Genomic DNA, 9,065 nt, shown 5'->3' with positions numbered 1-9,065 from the left:
TGTCAGACCTGGCAATTCTATACCCTTCTGAGGTTCCTCTCCAGGGTCCAGTCCTAAATCTCCCAACAGTTTCCCAAAGCTCCAGACTGCGTGGAGCCCCAGCCAAGATGAGATAGGATTTCCAGATGGGTTTTGGGCATCTCCAGGAATTCTAGAGATCAGTTCCTCCGGAGAAAATGGCTGCTTTGGAGGATGTGCTGCATGGCATTATACCCCTCTGAGGTCCTTCCCCTAAAACTACAGGGATTTCCCAACCTGGAGCTGACAACCCTACCCAGTGGAGGATCTTTTGGGGAACGGATTAGAAGCCGCTGTTTAATGTGTTGGGCTATTTGTTTTTCTATGTAAGAAAACGGGTGAATTCTAATAAAAAAAACAATGCAGTTCTATAAAAATGTCTAACCAGCACAGAGACTGAGGGGAAACTTCTTTCCTGCTGTGCTATCCCCTCTGGGTTCTGACACCTTGATCCTCATGCCTGTCGATTTGAAAGAGGGTAACGTCGCCCCAGAGTCAAAAACGACTGGTGCTTGCACAGGGGACCTTTCCTTTCCCTACTGAGTGTGGAATTGGATGGTGTGGAATTGTCATATAGAGCATAGTGTGGAATTGTTTTCTGCGGCCCTGGAAGGTAGGACCAGAACCAATGGATTGAAATTAAATCAAGTGTTTCCGGCTCAACATTAGGAAGAACTTCCTGACCGTTAAGAGCGGTTCCTCAGTGGAACAGGCTTCCTCCGTGGGAGGTGGTGGGCTCTCCTTCCTTGGAGGTTTTTCAACAGAGGCTAGATGGCCATCTGACAGCAATGAAGATCCTATGAATTTAGGGGGAGGTGTTTGTGGGTTTAGAGCAGTTCCTCAGCGGAACAGGCTTCCTCGGGAGGTGGTGGGCTCTCCTTCCTTGGAGGTTTTTCAACAGAGGCTAGATGGCCATCTGACAGCGATGAAGATCCTGTGAATTTGGGGTAGGTATTTGTGGGTTTCCTGCATTGTGCAGGGGGTTGGACTAGATGGCCCTGGAGGTCCCTTCCAACTCTATGATTCCGGGAGCACCATGGGACTTTCTTACAAGGATTGTGTAATGGGGATAGTGGTAAAAGACTGCTATGCACGCAGGAGGTCCCAGGTCCTAGCTGGGAACTATAGCCACAGCTCAGTAGTACAATATCTGCCTAGCATGCAGAAGGTTGCGGGTTCAGTCCCTGGCATCTCCTGTAAAAAAAAAGATCAGGCAGTAGGTGATGGGAAAGACCTCAGCCTGGGACTTGGGACAGCCGCTGCCAGTCTAAGTAGACAGTAGTGACTGTGATGGATCAAGGGTTCAATATAGCATAGCTTCATGTTTGTATTTGTCCATGTTTAGTGCCCTCCAGTGCAACAGACTAACACAGCTGACTCTCTGTAAACGCTACAGGTTAGTTCAGTTTCACTGAGTTCTACAAGACTTATTCTTACTTATGTCTGTAGCAGTAACAGAGACAGTTGAGCTGAGCCTGCTCTGTAGGGAGAGCCGGGTAGAAGATGAAGAGATGGAATTTATACCCCACCCTTCACTGCCCCGTGGTTCAGAGTGGTAAAGCTTCAGTACCGCATTCGGAGCCCTCTGCTCACGACCTGAGTACGATCCCAGCGGAAGCTGGGTTCAGGTAGCCGGCTCGAGGTTGACTCAGCCTTCCATCCTTCCGAGGTTGGTCAAATGAGTACCCAGCTTGCTGGGGGAAAAGCGTAGATGACTGGGGAAGGCAATAGCAAACCACCCCATAAAAAAGTCTGCCGTGAAAACGTTGTGAAAGCAACGTCACCCCAGAGTCGGAAACGACTGGTGCTTGCACAGGGGACCACCTTTACCACCTTTCACTACCCAAAGGAGTCTCAGAGCATTTTACAGTCTCCTTTCCCTTCCCTTTCTCTCTCACCAGTGGACACCCTGTGAGGTAGGTGGGGACTGAGAAAGCTGACAGAAACTGCTCTTGAGACGAACAGCTTTGCGAGAACTTCTGACTGACTCAGGGTCACTCCAGCAGACGTATGTGGAGTGGGGAATCAAACCTGGTTCTCCCAGATAAGAGTCAGAGCATGTGTAACCACTACACCAAACTGGCCTTGACTTACTTAAATAAATAAAAGTACGAAAGACTCCCTGCACAACTGATTTGTGCACTAGTTTAGCGGGGCTTGGAGTCAAGCAGGGAAGTACAGAAGCTGCAGCATGCATGGGATTTTAAAATGGGCTCTCCCCGCCCTCCAGAGCAGACTCCCATGGGCTTAGGGACCTTGGTCACTGCAATTAGGTTGACTGGAACAGGTCAAAGCGGAAGTGTTAACATTTGCGCTGTGGTGCGACCATGTGCATGTATTATAACTTGTATAGTGCCACCAATATGCATGGCGCTGAAAGAAACAATGCAGAGGCAGAGTCTCTGCCCTGAAAGTTTAGAGTCTCTGAAAGTTTAGAGTCTCTGCCCTGAACACAACAAGGCAGATGGAAGTGAGGGGAAGAATCTGCATTCAGTTCAGTGAAATGTATTTGAGATTTGTACCAAAGGGGGTATGTGTGTTCCAGAGAAAATGATACGCAGTCTGAAGCAGCATTGCCAACTTCCGGGTTTGGCCTGCAGCTCTCCTAGAAGTAACAGTTGATCTCCAGACAACAGAAATAAGTTCCCCTGCAGAATGTGGCTGCTTTGGAGGGTGGTCTCTACGGCGTTGTGCCCTGCCCTCCCTAGCTCTTCTCCCAGATCTCCAGCAGTCTTCCAATCTGGAGTCAGCAAACTTTGAAGCAGTGTTTGAACAGAGAGATGGCATTATGTGGGTGTTCTGGGCAACAAGGGAGAGTCTAAAGGTGGCAGAAAAGCAGAGGATAATGGAAGGTGGTGGAAATGGACCAGAAAAGCTTACAGGAATGGGATCTGAGAGTGGAGAGGTAAGGACCACAAGGGGGTGGAGTAGGAACAACAGGGCAAAACCAGAAGGTGTCCTTCAAAAATATGGTCCCCCTCCCCTTCCAACGCTAATGACAAAGTGCGGGCCCAGGTTTCAAAAGAGAACGTGGTAGTTCTGCTGATGCAGAAAATATAACGGCTTGCCTCTACTCGCCAAATGAGTTCCTGGGCACAGGAAGCTTGGAACCATTTCTCTCTTCCGTGACCAAAGCTAGTTAGAAACTGGAAGGGCTTTTTTTTGTAGCAGGAACTCCTTTGCATATTAGGCTACACCCCTCTGATATAGTCAATCCTCACAGGGCTCTTCTTGGAGGATTGGCTACATCTAGTGTGGGGGGGTGTAGCCTAATAGGCAAAGGAGTTCCTGCTACAAAAAAGCCCTGGAATTCTTACAAGATTACGGAGCCAGCATTTATACGGCTGGGATGCAAATCTTCCATCTCAGTTATGAAATCGTGACGCCAGCTTCATTCAGTAGCTGAGGTTCACAATTGTAAACTTCCTGTTTTACCGGATTGGTATGCTTCTAGTTGTACTATTTTTTTTTTTAATTTGTATCTGCGCAGTATCCTAATCAAAGTCGACACCCATGGATGGGCAGACCTCATTCCTACTACCTGAAAAAAAAAACCAAATCACAAGTTTAATTCCATTTTATTAGTATTGGAAACGGAACATCCGACCCCATTTCATTTTTTTTCCTTTCTTTCAATGCTCTATCATTCTAAGTTCTATCAATCCGGCGGCTGCATCTGCCCTAACATATATTTACAAATAATTATATACTTAAAACGTTTCTCATATAACACACAAGTTAGTACAAAACCAAAAATCAGTCTGGAAATTTCGTAACAGTATAGATTCGTTATGGCCTTTTAGATAAATTTCAAGTATTTTCCAGTGGAATGGAATGTGAGCGAGAAGATCTTTTGTTGCTTGTTCTATTTCGGTTACGAAACATTGAGACACTTTAAAGCTGTATGAAACGGTATGGGGTTTTCCTGCATTTGCACGTGTTTTGCACCCTCTAGTGGTCAACTTGATATTACATCATTTTACGTCCGGCATAAAACCCTATAATGTTAAGATGCACATGGGAAAGATAATCTCCCCACCCCCAGCAACAGGAACACACAAGTGAGGAAAATAAGAATTATTGTGCTTTGGGGTTATCCTTCCTGAGCTAAGACAAAAAAAATCTGTGAGCGGGAGGCTAAAAATCTGTGAGCTAGCTCGGCTTAGACGGAACACCGCTCACGTGAGTAGCCGCTGACAGACCTCTCCTCCATGGATCTGTCTAATCCCCTTTGAAAGCCGTCTATGCCTGTGGCCATCACTGCATCCTCTAGCAGCGAATTCCACATTTGAATTACTTGCTGTGTAAAAATATTTTCCTTTGTACTAAATCTACTGTCCATCAGCTTCATTGGAGGCCCTGACGTTCTAGTATTCTGGAAGAGCAAGGAAAACGTCGCTTTGTCAGCTCTTAATGCCCCGTGTGTAATTTTATAAACCAGGACTGGCCAAACTTGCTTAATGTAAGAGCCACATAGATGTTTGAGAGACACAAGACATGAATTTCGGAGGGAGGGGAAGGGAAGGGGAAGGAGAGAGGTGGAAAGAAAGCAACTTTAAATGAGATCTCAAAGCTGCCAGCTGGCTTGGCTTGGAGAGGTGATGTGAAGAGACAAATCCCTTCTCCAAGCTGGCCAATAGGGCAGTGTGGGCTTCAAGAGCCACATAATATGTGTGAAAGAACAACATGTGGCTCCCGAGCCACAGTTTGGCCACCCCTGTTAAAACCTCTATCAAGTGCCCTCTTAGTTGTCCCTTTTCTAAACTGAAAGAACAGAAGAGAAGCCATGTTGGATCAGGCCAATGGCCCATCCAGTCCAACACTCTGTGTCATACAGAGGCAAAAAAAAAAACCCAGGTGACATCAGGAGGTCCATCAGTGGGGCCAGGACACTAGAAGCTCTCTCACTGGTGCCACTCCCAAGCACCTAGAATACAGAGCATCACTGCCCCAGACATAAGAACATCAGAGAAGCCATGTTGGATCAGGTCAAAGGCCCATCCAGTCCAGCACTATGTGTCACACAGCGTCCAAAAAAATGAGGTGCCATCGGGAGGTCCACCAGTGGGGCCAGGACACTAGAAGCCCTCCCACTGTTTCCCCCCAAGCACCAAGAATACAGAGCATCACTTGCCCCAGACAGAGAATTCCATCTATACCTTGTGGCTAAGAGAACATCAGAGAAGCCATGTTGGATCAGGCCAAAGGCCCATCCAAGTCCAACACTCTGTGTCACATAAGAACATCAGAGAAGCCATGTTGGATCAGTCTAATGGCCCATCCAGTCCAACACTCTGAGTCACATAAGAACATCAGCGAAGCCATGTTGGATCAGGCCAAGGTCCCATCCAGTCCAAACACTCTGTGTCACATAAGAACATAAGAGAAGCCATACTGGATCAGACCAGTGGCTCATCCAGTCCAACACTCTGTGTCACAGAAGAACATAAGAGAAGCCCTCTTGGATAAGGCCAATGGCCCATCCAGTCCAACACTCTGAGTCACATAAGAACATCAGAGAAGCCATGTTGGATCAGGCCAATGGCCCATCCAGTCCAACACTGTCACACAGTGGCCCAAAAAAAACCAGGTACCATCAGGAGGTCCACCAGTGGGGCCAGGACACTAGAAGCCCTCCCACTGTGCCCCCCAAAGCACCAAGAATACAGAGCATCACTGCCCCAGACAGAGAGTTCCAACAATACGCTGTGGCTAATAGCGACTGATGGACCTCTGCTCCAGATGCCGATCCAATCCCCATGCGGAAGACAAACAGGGAAAGCATCCCCTTAAATGTTATTTTTGTGAGTGCCAAGAAGTATCTGCCATGACTTGGATAGTTCTGGCTAGTCCAATCTCATCATATCCAAGAAGCTAAGCAGAGTTGTCCCTGGCTATTATTTTGATGGGAGACTCCCAAGGAAGTCCAAAAAAAGAAAGAAAGAGGGAGGGAGGTATCCACCACAGGAGAGAAAACGCAGAAGTAGGTGGGCTGCTGTCTGAAACAGCCAAAGACACTCTTTTAAGATTCTCCAGTTCTTGTTCTGATCACTGCTAGGCCTACAGGGCTAAACAGCGACCTACATCTAAAGCAGGAAGTATCTCGTTACAGGTTGTCTTCCTGAACTGCCACTCCTGGTTGTTTCCAGGAAGCTCCCTAGGGCGCTTGTCCCTTTTCCCCAAAAGCAAGAACCATCCCGTCAACGCTTCTCTCCGGCTCTCTATCAAGAGACAACGAAAGACGTGAGATTTTTTTCTCCCACCCTCCTGGTATCACTTGAAGGCCCTTTTGTTTGGAATGAGCTAGGGCAGAAGACTTCTCGCCGACAAGAGATGCTGAAGGGAAAACGGGAGTGATGCTTGTAAGACAGCCAAAGTGCTTTGAGCCAGCCAGTTTCTCCGCTTCACACTGATCAACGAAAGAGGAAACACTAGACACCTTTGAAGATGATGATGATATTGGATTTATATCCCACCCTCCGCTCCGAAGAGTCTCAGAGCGGCTCACAATCTCCTTTCCCTTCCTCCCCCACAAAAGACACCCTGTGAGGTAGATGAAGATATTGGATTTATATCCCGCCCTCCACTCCGAAGAGTCTCAGAGCGGCTCACAATCTCCTTTACCTTCCTCCCCCACAACAGACACCCTGTGAGGAGGGTGGGGCTGGAGAGGGCTCTCCCAGCAGCTGCCCTTTCAAGGACAACCTCTGCCAGAGCTATGGCTGACCCAAGGCCATTCCAGCAGCTGCAAGTGGAGGAGTGGGGAATCAAACCCGGTTCTCCCAGATAAGAGTCCGCTCACTTAAGCACTATGGCTGACCTAAGGCCATTCCAGCAGCCGCATGTGGAAGAGAGGGGAATCAAACCCGGTTCTCCCAGATAAGAGTCCGCACGCTTAACGACTACACCAAACTGGCTCTCCAGTTGCGAAGTTGTGACTCTTAACGAAGTCAGTGGCAGGAAGCCCAGAGACGTCGATGGATCAGGAAGTGCTCGGTTGGGGGTTTCAGCCTTGCTTTTGAAAGCCCATTCCTTTCCCATGGAAGCCATTACACAGTCAGTTGTGCATAGAGGTTAATATACCTTTCGTGTTTGCGGTTCTAAACCTACGAATGGTTCTTTTGTGAGCCATTTTAGCATTAGGGAAAGATGTCGTGGCAGCTTCGGGCACGTCGCCTTGCAACGAGCACGTTAAAAATCCATTCATTGACGGGTTACTTTAGTCATTAAAACAAGTTTTGGAACAAAGGTCCACCTCAAGAGGACGCACCGACCAGCCGTCTGCTTAGGAGAATTACAAGATTCCCTCCCAATGCGAACCTTGTCTTACACACCTCAATACCTGTTGTCTTTGATGGAGAACTTGCATGGCGGTTCTCCTGGACAACACATGTGTAGAACTGCACCATGAATGTAGAGTGTAGACAACACGTGTGTAGAACTGCACTCTTTCACCCCCATGAGCTTACACAGAAGGAAAGAAGATTTTGGATTTATATCCCACCCTATACTCTGAATCTCAGAGCGGTCACAATCTCCTCTATCTTCTCCCCCCCACAACAAACACCCTGTGACGTAGGTGGGGCTGAGAGAGGTCTCACAGCAGCTGCCCTTTCAAGGACAACTCTTGCGAGAGCTACGGCTGACCCAAGGCCATTCCAGCAGGTGCAAGTGGAGGAGTGGGGAATCAAACCCGGTTCTCCCAGATAAGAGTCTGAACACTTAACCACTATATCAAACTAGCTCTTTTGGATTTATATCCTGCCCTCCACTCTGAGTCTCAGAGCAGCTCACAATCTCCTTTACCTTCCTCCCCCACAGCAGACACCCTGTGAGGTGGGTGGGGATGGAGAGGGCTCTCCCAGCAGCTGCCCTTTCAAGGACAACCTCTGCCAGAGCTATGGCTGACCCAAGGCCATGCTAGCAGGTGCAAGTGGAGGAGTGGGGAATCAAACCCGGTTCTCCCAGATAAGAGTCCGCGTACTTATCCACTACACCAAACTGACTCTCAAAGGAAAGAAGCTGCTGCTAACAAAACTCACCGTGTAAAATACAATTTTAACTTGTTGTGAAATAATAAGTATCAAAATACAAAACGAATAATATCCGCACATATCACCATGTTAAAACCTCATACGTTCCTCAGTGCTCCTACTGTCCTTATGTGGCTGAAAGCCATTAAATAACGTTTGGTCCAGTGTTAAAAGTAGGTGGTTCAACGGAGAACCGGACAGCACTTATTACGGCGTTCCCGCTATTACGCATGCTAATTACAGAAAGCTAGGAATTCTTTTGGCACTACTGGACCTGGGAAATTGTACAACACTTAAAAGAACGGTCCCTGGAAGAAGGATCTGAGATCCGAAACAGCTTGCAAAGCGGACCGGTTCTCCGTCGCACCACCCACTTTTAACACTGGACCGAATGTTATTTAGTGGCTTTCAGCCACGTAAGGACAGTAGGAGCACTGAGTCACGTTTGAGGTTTTAACTTGGTGATACGTGCTGATGTTATTCGTTTTGTATTTTGATACTTATTATTTCACAACAAGTTAAAATTGTATTTTACACGGGGAGTTTTTTCTTTTCGTTGCGGCTAACAAAACTCAACCAGAAGAAATTTTAACTTCTCATGTACACATGACCGGGAAGGAGGCTTTTTATTACCTAAGACAAGAGGAAGGGAAGGAAGATAGCGTGGTATAGCCCAGGGGTGGCCAAACTCGCTTAACGGAGGAGCCACGTAGAATAAATGCCAGATGTTTGAGAGCCACAAGACATGAACATCAAATGTTTGAGAGAAGGAAGGAAGGGAAGGAAGGAAGGAAAATAACTAAGGGGAGGGAGGGAAAGGTGGAAAGAAAGCAACTTTAAATGCATTCTCCAAGCTGCCAGCTGGCTTGGAGAAGTTATTTTAAGAGAGAAATGCCCCTGCATTGGAGCAGTGAGGGCTTTGAGAGCCACACCATATGTGTGAAAGAGCCGCAACGTGGCTCCAGTTTGGCCACCCTTGATGTAGCCTAATCTCACCAGATCGTGGCAGCTAAG

Source organism: Heteronotia binoei, chromosome 10, assembly GCF_032191835.1.
Source record: "Heteronotia binoei isolate CCM8104 ecotype False Entrance Well chromosome 10, APGP_CSIRO_Hbin_v1, whole genome shotgun sequence".
NCBI lineage: Eukaryota > Metazoa > Chordata > Lepidosauria > Squamata > Gekkonidae > Heteronotia > Heteronotia binoei.
The sequence above is the reverse complement of the archived record's forward strand: the minus strand, read 5'-3'. Positions refer to the sequence as shown.